Source organism: Peromyscus maniculatus, chromosome 1 (assembly GCF_049852395.1).
Source record: "Peromyscus maniculatus bairdii isolate BWxNUB_F1_BW_parent chromosome 1, HU_Pman_BW_mat_3.1, whole genome shotgun sequence".
Lineage (NCBI taxonomy): Eukaryota > Metazoa > Chordata > Mammalia > Rodentia > Cricetidae > Peromyscus > Peromyscus maniculatus.
Window position 1 is genome coordinate 116,523,863 of NC_134852.1, and position 13,567 is coordinate 116,537,429.

Here is a 13,567-nt window from a genome sequence, read left to right on the forward strand (position 1 = left end):
AAGAGAAAATAATTTGAGAGGCTTTTGTCAAACTGTGAGAAGGATAGTCTGTAACAGATTTTGGGGTTGGTGTGGAAAAGTTGAGCAAACTTGGCTTTACTTCCCAAAGGGGGACTTGGATGGTCAAGGGGACAAGCAGTTAGTAGTGGGGGTAGAGCATTGGCAATTGGGGTATCAGTGGGAAGAGGGACTGCATTTTAGGGAGGGCTTTGAAGAGAGGCACAAAGAAAGAAGTGGGAAACCTTAAAGTATGTATTGATGAAGTTGATTGAGAGAGTTTGTTGGATGACCTTGATCCAAGTGAGGGTTTGACAAAGAGTGAGTTTGTCAAATAGGAGATGGCTTGGGTTTAGTTATTATGCATTGTAATTGGGAGTGTAGGATTCGTTTAGAGTGTGTGATGTCTGAAGACATCTGGACAGTTAATGAATTTAAGGGTGTAGTTGGCAGTGGATGTTTTGAAATCATTTAGACAGAAGAAAAGTAGAAATGTGAGAAGAGAGATGAGATTTGTGGGGAACAGGTTATCATGAAAGAATAGGAGCTGGAGGTTGAGGATGACTATTGTTAATGGAGGGGTCAGTCTGATGTGGCCATCTGATAGGAAAAAGGTGCCATTTGTGAGTTTTTTCTTCCTCTCATTTGCAGCTCGGTAGGGGAGGGTTGAGGAGCCAGAGTCATGAGGAGTTTCCAAGGAAGCAGACTCAAGAGACCAGTATTGAGGTGCAGGTGTGGTTTAATATGTATTTTTACTGTCACATGTACATACATTATCCAATCAGCTAAGGTAACATTGAATTACTATCCAATGAGTCCAAATGACATGCAACCTGTGTTATGTGAGGGTATATGGGGTGGGAGGAGGGAGCAGTATGTCCAGGCAGTGTGTCTTCAGACAAAGGGCAGGAAGCAGGCAGCACTCTGTGCTTTGGTGCCAAATTAGAGGGTCTCCAGTTAGCTGGGCTCCATTATGAGTTATCTAATGTTCCAGAGACATGGGTCTCTTCAAATAGCCTCAGGAGGTGTTGGCACTTCCCTGTCTTTTAATGATACCATCTGAACAAAGACTGATCCCTCATCCATCCTTATAAAAATGTAGGCAGAAGTAGCTGGAGGACCCTCTAATGTATGAGAGTTTTGGGGTAGGAGGTCTTTGAGAGTTTTGGATAGGAGTGAAGAGGATCTTGGGAACATTGAAACAAAGAAATAAATGTGCAGGGATTGAGGGAAGGACAGGTGAGGAATGTGAGAAATGAGTTTTCAATAAGACAAGTTTGAAGAGATGGAATCTGAGACAGTAGTAGAGATTTAGGAGTTGAGAGATATTGGTGGGTATAGATTGTGAGAGGGGATTAATAGACTGGAAGAGGGGATTTCAGCGTTGATTTGTTAAATTTACAGGTGAGTAAATAGGCTGCAGCAAGAGTGTGTAGACAGGAAGGTCAGCCATGGATGGTGTTATCTAGAGTTTTAGAGAGGTAGGAAACAGTGGCAAAGGTCAGTCTCAGGAAGTGTTTATGTGTTTTGGAAGTGTAAGGTTTCTATAGATCTGGGAGGCAGAGGGTTGGAGATGAAAGCAGAATATTTAAAACTTAAGTAATTGTTTGTGGGTTAAAGGAAATAGGAGGTCTAGGAGTAACTTGTGTAGCTAGAGTTTTCCTGCCTTGCCCATAGTCAGGACAAATCTCTGTCTCCCGCCAGTCCCACAGCCGCTCAGACCCAACCAAGTAAACACAGAGACTTATATTGCTTACAAACTGTATGGCCATGGCAGGCTTCTTGTTAACTGTTCTTATATCTTAAAGTAACGCATTTCTACAAATCTATACCTTGCCACGTGGCTCATGGCTTACCAGCATCTTCACATGCTGCTTGTCCTGGCAGTGGCTGGCAGTGTCTCCTTCTGCCTTCCTGTTCTTTTATTTCTCCTCTGTTAGTCCCGCCTATACTTCCTGCCTAGCCACGACCAATCAGGTTTTATTTATTGACCAATCAGAGCAACTTGACATACAGACCATCCCCCAGCACAGCCAAGTACAGACCATCTCAGACACCTGCACTCAGGCCCATGGTCCTAATCATCCTCTATGCAAACCTGCTGGGTAACGCCACAAGGAACCCAAGAAGGGCTCCCACAGGACATACATTAACATCCCACAGCAAACTTGGTATAGAGAATGTACTAGGATTGCGTATATAGGGACACATGAGTGGAGGAAATTAGCTACGAGGACAGAGATAAGGAGTGGAGATGGGCAGCATGGTTTAACACGAAGTGTCTATGGATTGGTGTGAGAGAAAATTTAAGATAGATGACTTGGGAAAGGAGAGTTAAGCTTTGAAGGTGAGAGCCAGTAAATTCTGGAACTGAGGAAATTGAGGAGTGAGGCAGTGTTGGATGGGCTGTCAGAGAAGGAAGAACTATAAAAGAGGAGGTTACCTATATAGTGAAGCAGGCAGGGAGTGGGGGAAGGAGAGGGAAGCAGACCAAGTCTGTAGCCAGTGTCTGACCAAAAAGGTGGAGAGTGCCTCTGAATCCTGGGGAAGGACAGTCCAGGTCAGTTTTCCAGATTGTTGAGCATCCGGATCCATCTATCTACAGGCAAAATGGTTTTGGGAATGGACATTCAGGAGTATTGAAGAGAAAGTGTGTTGTGGATATTGCTCTGTATAATAAAATGCAGATTGGCCAGTAGCCAGGCAAGAAGTATAGGGGAGAAAAGCAGAGAAGAGAATTCTGGGACGCCAGCCTGCCATCCAGGGAGCAGTATATAAAGGCAACAGGTAAAGCCATGAAACATGTGGTGACATATAGATTAACATAAATGAGCTGAGTTTAAGTGTAAGAGCTATAATTAAGTGGTAGGCCCAAGCTATAATGGCTGAGCAGTTTAATTAATATAAACTTTTGAGTGATTATTTTATAATTTATAGTTGCGGGGTCCGTTGGGCTGGGCAGGACTGGAGAAAACTTCAGCTATAAAAGTGTCTTTAAGATTTAGGACTAAAAAGTGAGTGGTGTTTTTAGGGAAAGTGAATAGAATAGCCTAAGGGTTAGATAGAGACTTTAGGGTGTAAAGAGACAACAGTTATTGAAGTGAAGGTCCTGGACTAAGTGGAAGTTTCCATTAGGGCTTTTTTTTAATGTTAATATGGAAGTATTGTAGGATGAGGAGGTAAGGTGCAGAAATGGTGGGTTTGAGGCCTGCGAAAAGTCTGGTTAAGGGTAGGGAGTATAGAGATTTGGAAATGTAGGCAGAAGGGTCTTGCGTATGATAGAAAGGCATTTATGTTATATAACAAAAGAAGGAGAGGTGGTATCCCATACAGTTAGATGGACTACAGAAGTTGGCAGAGAATAAGAGCAGTTTTGGGATTTTGGAGGTGAGAGAGTATACAAACGGAAGCTGAGGAGGAGGAGGCAGGGTACACAGGAGTATCCTGAGAGCTAATTTCAGAGTAGAAGGTAAATTTTATATTGATTCTGGAGAGGACAACTTTTCCTATGAAAGAAAAGGACGTGAGGGACTTGGGAGAAAAGAACCTTGAAAGCAGCACGTTAAGGCAGGCATCTGGAGGGGTATTCTGACTATGGATAAGGGAGAAGGGTTCACATAGAGAGAAGGAAAGCAATCTGAAACAACTTTTCATATACCTTAAATTACTCTCTCAGACCCATAGATCACTTCCTCAGACATTTATGACTTTCATACATGCTTCAACTTTCATACATTTAGACCTTAACACATAATGCTGTAACTTTAGACCTATCTTAGACCTGTATACATTGTATAACTTGTTTTTCTTGATCTATATAACTTACATGACTTTTTTACAACCTTCAGAAACTCCAAATCTTTTTTAGTGTGAAGCTTGTTAGGAAGGTAAACTGTAAATATGAAATGGACTGACCATGCAGCCTATGGAGTAGGGATTTGGGGGAGACTGGCCTACCTTGTCTAGGCAAACCAGGACAATCAACTCCCCAATGTCTTGTTTGTCCACAGTTTGGACAGGGTCATGGCAGCCGTCAAAATGAAGGGCAGTTTTTCACCCACTGGCCAGCTTTGTCACATCTAAAGCAAGATCCAGGTGGAGGTTCTTCTGTGCCCCATCATGGTTTTTTTTTTTTTTTTTTTTTTTTTGAGATTAAGGGCACTGCCAGGAGTTGGCATGTCCTTTATTACAAAAAGCCTTTTTTTTTTTAAATTGAATGTTTTAAATGCCATATTTAGCAGATCTCTGAAGAGTCTGAGGAGCAAATATCTATCAAGTATACCTGATTTTTATACATATAGGAGGCCAAATAAAGCTTATTTCTGTAAACCATAAAGGTAGTAAACTTTTGTCATTACAGAATATTACAGTTTGTTTTGTATGTCTGAGTTTAAGCTGTAGGCAGTATCAGGACAAGAAAGGGTTAATAAATTGGGAAAGTGACCAGGTTCTTGGCTGAGTAAGGTAAGAGATAAAAAAAAAAAAAGGCCATAAAATAATTGAAAGTGGAGAAATTGACTTTAGGAAGGGAGGAGAGAGGAGGCAGAGCTGATGTGGGAGCAAGTGTGGCTCAGAAGATGGGCAGGGAATTTGGTTTTAGGACAGGAGAGGGGAAGCACTGGGCTAGGGGATTTGTTGTAGAGGAAGAGGCAGACAGCTAGAGAGAGTTCAAGGAGGAGAGAGGGTGGGAAAATGAAGTTTTTGAAGGGAAGTTTTACAAGTGTGGGACAGAGTTAATATAGAAGAGATTTTGGAGTCCTGTGTTTGTGTAAGCTGAAGGAGGAGTTTCAGGACAGGAAAGGGTTAAAGTGAGAAAGTGGCAGGAGGGAGGTTTGGTTGGCCTTGACAGAGGAGGCTGGCTGGCATGGGAGTCAGTGACCAGGAGCTGGGGAATGGACTGGGCAGGGACAGTGGTAGGGTGTTGCAGACACTGAAGAAGTGGGTGGATTTATTTGGGTTACTGGTACTAAGGAGAGTTGGAGAGGCTAACTGGCTGTGTATGCTAGGCCAAAAAGAGAGGGCAGGGCAAAGAAAGACCTGGTGGGTACTCAGGGCGGAAGGCAGGCTGGGAGAGGGAATCTGGTTTCAGAGCAGGAGGAGAAGCAGGGGCTGCTGTTAACAGCTGCAGGCAGCAGTGAGGCCTTTTGCCTGCATGGATATGAGGGCTGTGTCCACCACAGGTGAGGGGCTGTGAGGGGGCGTGGCCTGTGGTGCCAGCTGCCAGGAAAGCTAGGGCCTGAGGGGCATGAGCTGTGGCACTGGTGCCTGGGGGGAGCAGAGGAGCCGCTGCACAGCTACCACAGGAGTGGTGGGCTTGGCCTGCTGAGGTTGGAGGCCACCAGAGGCCCAGGTCTGGGGTCTCCCCTGGTATCAACACGGCACGAGCTGTACAGCAGCAGCAGGGCAGGGCTGGTGTCAGGGCAAGGCTCCGCTGGTGGGATTTTGCAGTTGTGACTGTGAGCTGTCTGCAGAGGTGTGCCTGCCTTCATTCTTGCCGGAAGTTCGTCTGTTCCACTGCTGTCACTGCCCCCTTTACTGAATTACTCAGAATAATGTAACTCTCCCTTTGCTCCTTTCTGTCCCTTTTGTGAGCATCACTTCCCTGACACTTTTGACTTCACTCTTTTTCTAAAGCTGTCCTTCCTGCTAGGTGGCTGCTTATCCACTATGTGGCTGACCTCCATGCAGCATAACTCTAAGGCGTGACCTTTTCTTTCTCTGCTCCTAGATTTACAGCCTGTCTGCCCTGAGGTTTTTCTTTTAAATACAAATAGAATTTCCCTTGAGTTTCTTTTTGAGGCTATTCTTAAATTATTTTATTAACGAGACAAAGAGCTCTGATAGGGCACCACAACTTCACTGTTAATGGCTACAGTTTCACTTCACCCTGGTAAATCTATAGGGTGACATTTACCCATTCCCAGAAACAGTCACTTTCAAGTCTGTGCTGTGTGGGTGGTGCTCATTGAATGAAAAAATAAATGAGGACAGGACAACACTAGGTACAGTAGATGAGAAAGTTTATTGTAGATATGAGGCAGAAAATAGTCAGAGGCATCTGGAAGTGGCCAGACTAAACAGGACCATTGGGGGAAGGTGGAAAAAGGAAGAGAAGATGGAGGGGGCAAAGAGAGGAGCTGTGACCCTAAAAAACAAGAAGCAAAAAGACTGTGTGTCCAAAATGGCTGAGGTTATCTAGGGAAGAAAAGCTGGAGAAAGAAAAGCAGAAGCCCAGGTCAAGGGCTAGAGAGATTCACTTTAGGGGATAGGTTGGGAAGATCCAGGACTCTGCAACAGGTAACTGTGATCCTGGGGGATGGTGGGAGGACCTGGAAGCTAGCATCTGCATTGATAAATTAAGTAGACAGCTCAGCTATTTGTCTGGAGATTGAGACCTTACACTAGAACTACTCACAAGGTGTTGTTGACCTGTCCTGTACTCATAGGAGTGCGAGTACCTTCCATTATCAAACCAGAGTCCAGAGTAGCTTGTAAAATGGACTCTTTCAGGACAAGGCACAGCATGAAAAACTCATGCTGTAGTTCTTTCATTTGTATATTAATATATATAAAAGAATTTTTTTCTATTTACTCTTCCCAGATAATTCTAGTGAACCAGTGAATCTTGAATAAATAAAAAAGAAAATTTCCATGATCTTTCTCTATCTTCTCAATAATTTAAATTTTTACTTTCTGTTAAGTCTTGCATTAGTGTTTCTGTGCTTTGGTATTTAAAAGCTATGATCTGAGAAGAGTTAGGATCTGTTTTCTATACCTGAGATTTCAGAGAATGAGACAACACTGACTATAAATGAAGGAGCACAGTATTGTGCTTTATGAAGTAGACAAAGACTTCTCTCCACAGTACAAACAAACAAACAAACAAAAAACAACTAAATTGACAACAACAACAAGATGTTCTTACCGCATGGGAATAAGATGATTTACTCTGTAGCTAAATATGAGTGATGATTCAACTTGCTGCAAATATTGTATTCCAATACAGTAGCAGTTCAATAAAGTTTTCATAATCACAGAGAAATGAAAATCATGAATCAAATTACTTTTCAACCCATTGGTGGAAACATGAGTGGGGCAGGCTACATCAAAGGGAGGTAATCTCTGCTTAGGGTCTCAGATCCCATCTGATGGTATTTTTAACCTTTGAGTTGGTAGAATCTAACGGTTTGCTTGTATTTTCTGAAATACTTATCTCACAGTTACAAAGTTGTTAGGTCAAAAACAGAAGTGGAGTTTGCAGGGGGTGCCAGAAAGAAGAGGGTTTATATGAGCGAGAATTGTTGAAGCCAAGGTTGGATAAAGCACAGGGACAAATAACCAAATGAATGGAAGCACAGGATCTATGAACCAAAGGCTGAGGGGCCCCCTGAATGGGTGAGACAGTCATTTGGCTTGATCTGTTTGGGAGGCAGCTGTGTGTTGGTGCTGGGTCCTGGGCTCATTGCATGAGTTGGCTGTTTGAATCCTGGGACCTATGCAGGGATGCTTGGCTCGGTCTGGGAGGGGGGGACTGGAACTGGCTGGACTGAGTCTACCAGGTGGATCCCAGTCCTCGGGGAGACCTTGATCTGGAGGAGGTGGGAATGGGGGGTGGGCTGGGGGAGGGGGAGGGGGGCGAGAGTGGGAGAACAGGGGAATCTGTGGCTATTATATTGAACTGAATGGTGTTGTAAAATAAAAAAAAAAAGGTAAATATACCAACTATCTGGCTGAATGTATCAGAGAAAAAAGAAATGATGCTAATAAATGTAAAACATTCATAAAATGGCACAGCACAGAGCAATGATAAATGGTATTACATTGTTTATTTGAGTTTTATAAATATGTTTATAGGGAAAGATTTCAATATATTTCAATATCACTAGAAGCATAAAGTGTATAATACATTTACATTACTGTTAAAAAACAGAAGTGGAAACAAATGACTATTTAGAGGCTAAGATAGCTCAAAATAACATAGTGATGACATACAGTATTTTAATTTTTCAAAATAGTTAGAATTCTAATCAATCAGCTATAGAGGAAGCCTAATGTAGATTTAGCCTTCCCTCCCCTCCCCTCCTGGAAACTTCAGTTAACATTTCCTGTTATTTAAGCCACCCCTGACCTGCTACTGAACAGACACATTCAGTTTCATTTCTCAGTTAAAGCTCATTTCCAGGAAATGCTTATTTATAACCACAGGTAAAAGGAGTGTTGTTGGTTAGCTGAATGTGTTGATTAACCAATGTTTTTGTTTGTTTGTTTTTAAGCTAATTTCTCCTCCACTTTCCTGTTTCTTTCATTTTTTTCTTTTACTGTCACTAATTTGAAATAAGAAGATTTGTTGGCACAGATCTTTTTCTGTTATGTTCAGTGCATTGTGAAAGCTTCCCCGGGCCTCAATATTATTGTTTATGGAGACTGGCATGTTATTTATAGTAGAGTCAGCATGAAAGGAAAAATGCTTCACTCCATCTATTCCAGGATGGGCTGAGTTCCAAAGGACACTTTAGACAACAGCTATGTAAGTACCTAGACTGAATAATGGTAAGCTAGGAGCCTCCTATGGAGTGCCAAGTAATCTCCTTACTCTCTGTTAATCTACACACTTTCTCTAGAAAGATGGTTATTTGTCCTTAGACAAATACCTAAATTTATCTCATAAAGTAGGCGTGGAGGTAAAAATGTTTTCACATTCAAATCAAAGTTGTTTAGCCACAAATCTCACAGGAATGTATTTTAAAAATATTATTTTCCTAATGAATTACTTGAGGTTTCATGGAGTATTTCAACCTCCTATATGTTGTAACTTTGAATTTCCTTCCAATCTAATCATATTCTAAACTGGAAAACATTTAAGTTACTTATAAATTCATAGTCTACTCCCAGCTCTAATCATTCAGATAAATGGTTATTTCCCTTTTAACTACCTTGGAGAAAATGTCTCCAGCTTCCCCCAAATCCTTCTGCCAAACCCCAGTTCTGATGATTTTTGTTTTGGAAGATTTCATTCTGTCCTCATCCCTGAACTTCTCATCCATCTGTAAACTTTTTCATTTGCTATCCCACACTCTTGGGCCTTGCACATAGCCTTAAAATGTCTTCTCTTGCACACCACTGAAGAATCTCAGGGTAGAGGACAGAGCTCCTGGTGAACTGCTTCTCTCACCAGTGGAATATGTAGCTAGTACTTGGCAGGAAGAAAGCAGTGTAAGTGCAGAGAGCTCCAAGGAGCAATCTTCCAAGGCTGAGCAACTTTATGCAAAAAGGGATCTGAGGCAGGCTATTATTTAAGAAAGAGATCTAATAGATCAGATAGGTAACCACACAACAGGGCTGTGGGGGTTTGAGGAGAGTTCAGACCCTCAGCATATATCCCTTCCAGGGACACTATAGACTGTGCAGCATCACCTAACTTGCATTTGCATTCTACGGCCTTGGCATTGGAGCTTGGTATTTCCCTTTAGATTCAATCCATGTCTAGTTAGGATATATCCTTGGGAGAGACTGACAAGAATTCCCACTAGCAGAGAGACCCTTGGATATTTTTTTGTGTAAAAATCATGGAATTGTATGAGAGTTTGGAGCAAGTTCCTATATGAGAACATCCAAGTCTCTGTGTTCAGTGACTAGACTGAAACTACTTGGGACCTCTCTTTCTTATCTCCCATCTATCTTTCTCACAGTTGTCCACACTACTCATCTGGGCAGGAAGGAGAATTGAATACTATAGCCCTGATGTTTTTAGATCTACAATGCATAAATAACAGGAACATTTTGATCATCCTTACTCCAGCAGTCTCTTTTGTTGTTACTGTTATTGTGTGTTGTTTTTTCAAAGCACACTTGCATCTCTATGCAAGAGAAGCTATAATATATATATTTTTAATTTCAAGAGGTATTTACTGGAGTGTAGAGATCCAGACCTACCCAGGACTTTCTCAGAGGCTCTGATGGAAAGAGAAAGGGAACTTTAGTTCAGTTTCCTTGTGCAGGAGTGGACTTGGCAAGGCTGGTCTAGGGCTGGAGCCAGTGCCTCCTCAGAGGAGCCAAGGTTGCAGCTTCTGGGAGCCTGACTCTTCCCCCTGGACTGTAGTTACCAATCTATCAGAAGCTGTGTTATAGGCAGCTGTGTCTCAGGTATCCCTCATCATCTTTGTCACCATTGAATGACTTAGTTCTTCACCATTCTTGGGAATTTCTCCCTGCAAAGGTTATATGATGCTCTACTACTTAATAAACTTGCTTGACATACATGATTAGCTTTTGCAAGATCTCATTGTATCAGCTATTGTCTTTGTCTTCTTTATTTCTTGGTTTCTCTGTTTGTCATCACTGGTCCTCCCATTCAACATCTTACCTTTTAGAATGCTTATTTCTACCAGTTCAGGACACTAAACATTTAAGTGTGGAAATTATGCCGTGTACTGAAATGCCAGTAATATACAATGAATCAATGGCCATTTAAACACAAAACACATCTATGCAAGTAAATAATGGGACTCAAATACCTTTGAAGATGTATTTTATAATTTTATGTGCATGAATATTTTAGCTGCATGTGTATATGTGTACCACATAGTTGTTTGGTTCTCACAGAAGTCAGAAGAGGGCATCAAATATCCTAAGACTGAAGTCACAGGTGGTTGTGAACAACCATGTGGGTTCTGGGAATCAAATGTGGACCCTCTGCAAGAGCAACAAATGTTCTTTCCTGCTGAACAAATTATCTAGCCCCCCAAATAGTCTTATTATATGAGGTGAAGAATGTCTCGTTTAATACATTGAGAAAATATTTCTTACTGTACTAAGTTCATCTTTCTAAGGCCAGTTCAGATAGAACCTCCCTGTAAAATTCACTCACACTCCCTATTCTCATGCTTTGAACAACTTCCTGACTTTTTGACATTTATGTCTCTTACCATATTGTACTGTCACTAACCATTGGATTATTAGCATCTTGGTTGATGTGTGTGTGTGTGTGTGTGTGTGTGTGTGTGTGTGTGTGTGTGTGTGTGTGTTTCTAAATATCCTTCTCAGTCTGTATAATGTTACTTGTATGTATGTTTTCAGGGATGACCACTTGATTTTAGATAACCAATGGGTCTGTTCTGCCATGGGGAAGACAACTTCTCCCTCTCTCATCATTCCTTGTTTGCCTGTAGTGCTTTATGAAGGATTGAGGCCTACTGGGCTTGTCCTTCTTTATTTTGGCATATCTATTAGTTTTGTTCTTGGTCAGCTCATGCTTAGGCAGTATTTGGTGTGAATTTATGGATGTAGAATTTAACACTACTGGTAGACACATTTCACAACAATCTCTCTGAACCTCTGGCTCTTACAATCATTCTATCTCTACAATGTTCCTTGAGCCTCAGGCTTTAGACTGTATTGTAGATATAACCATTGAGACTGGACTCTACAACTTTACAGTGTGATTGACTGGATTGATTGTGGTTTTCTGTATTGATTTTTTTCTGTTGCAAAGAGAAATTTCCTAGATGAGGAGTGAGAAAAACAGGCTGCAAATAGTCCATATCTGTCACCATGCACAAAACTTAAGTCCAAGTGGATGAAGGACCTCAACATAAATCCAGATATTCTGAACCTGCTAGAAGAGAAAGTAGGAAGTAGTCTTGAACGCATTGGCATAGAAGATCATTTCCTAAATATAACACCAGTAGCACAGACACTGAGAGAAACAATCAATCAATGGGACCTCTTGAAACTGAGAAGCTTTTGTAGAGCAAAGGATATGGTCAACAAGGCAAAGCGACAGCCTATAGAATGGGAAAAGATCTTCACCAACCCCACATCTGACAGAGGACTGATATCCAGAATATATAAGGAACTCAAGAAATTAGACATCAAAACGACCAACAGTCCAATTGAGAAATGGGCTTTAGAACTAAACAGAGAATTCTCAACAGAGGAAACTCAAATGGCTGAAAGACATTTAAGGAATTGCTCAACATCCCTAATCATCAGGGAAATGCAAATCAAAACAACTCTGAGAAACCACCTTACGCCTGTCAGAATGGCTAAGATCAAAAACACTGAAGACGCTTTATGCTGGAGAGGATGTGGATCTAGGGGAACTCTCCTCCACTGCTGGTGGGAATGCAAGCTTGTACAACCACTTTGGAAATCAATATAGCACTTTCTATTGATGTAACCAACCGTCTTATTAAATAAGAAACACAGAAACAATGTAAAAGAGAAAGCCGAGAGGTCAGAGCTCAGAGCTAAAATCTCACCCTTCTGCCTGCGGTGTCCCAGCTTCCCGAAAGAGAGCTATTTCCTGTCTGTTCGTTTTTTTTTTTTATAGTATGTTGTTCTGCCTTCTCATTGGTTGTAAACCCAAACACATGACTGCCTCATCACTGTCTGAATGTACAGCCCCCTAGGTCTTAAAGGCATATGTCTCTAATGTTGGCTGTATCCCTGAACACACAGAGATCTATGGGATTAAAGGCGTGTGCCACCACCACCACACTCTTGCTATGGCTCTAATAGCTCTGACCCCCAGGGAACTTTATTTATTAACATACAATCAAAATCACATTTCAGTACAATTAGATTACCACCACAACTTTCTTAGAAAATTGGGAATCAATCTCCCCCAAGACCCAGCTATACCACTCTTGGGCATATACCCAAGAAATGCTCAATCATACCACAAGAGCACTTGCTCAGCTATGTTCATATCAGCATTGGTTGTAATAGCCAAAACCTGGAAACAACCTAGATGCCCTTCAACTGAAGAATGGATAAATAAATTGTGGCACATATACACAATGGAATACTACTCAGCAGAAAAAAACAATGACATCATGAGGTTTGCAGGCAAATGGATGGATCTAGAAAAAATCATCCTGAGTGAGGTAACCCAGACTCAGAAAGACAAATATGGTATGTACTCACTCATAGGAGGATGCTAGATGTGGAACAAGGATGACTGGACTGCTACTCACATCACCAGTGAGGCTACCTGGAAAACAGGACCCCAAGAAAGACACGGAGAAATGGATAAGATCTACATGAACAGCCTGGACATGAGTGGGAGCAATGAAGGGCGAGGTTCGAGGGAAAGAGAGTGGGAGATCCTAGCTGGATCAAGAAAAGAGAGGGAGAACAAGGAATAGGAGACCATGAATAATGAAGACCACATGAGAAAAGGAAGAAACAAAGTGCTAAAGAGGCCCACAGAAATCCACAAAGATACCCCCATAAAAGACTGCTGGCAATGGTTGAGAGACAGCTGGGACTGACCTACTCTGGTGATGGGATGGCCAAACACCCTAATAGTTGTGCCATTAATCCCATCCAAGGACTGAGGAATCTGAATGCAGTCATCCACGGCTAGGCCCCAGGTGGAGCGCTGGGAGTCTAATTAGTGAGAAAGAGGAGGGTTTATATGAGGGAGAATTGTTGAATCCAAGGTTGGATAAAGCACAGGGACAAATAACCAAACGAATGGAAACACATGAACTATGAACCAAAGGCTGAGGGGCCCCCAACTGGATCAGGCCCTCTGAATAGGTGAGACAGTTGATTGGCTTGATCT

The 13,567-nt window shown here is 41.9% G+C and overlaps 1 protein-coding gene across 2 annotated transcripts in view; it reads right to left on the reverse strand.

Moving 5' to 3' along the window:
- LOC102913863 (interferon-induced very large GTPase 1-like) overlaps positions 1–13,567 on the reverse strand; it is a 192,861-nt gene that overhangs the window by 97,691 nt on the left and 81,603 nt on the right. The window contains exon 1 of one of the 2 annotated variants that reach the window (XM_076549724.1): positions 2,530–2,596. The exons of the other annotated variant lie outside the window; for it this stretch is intronic. The gene's annotated coding sequence lies outside the window, so the exon portion shown is untranslated. Of the gene's footprint in view, positions 1–2,529; positions 2,597–13,567 lie in introns of those variants that run through there. 2 annotated transcript variants of the gene reach the window in all.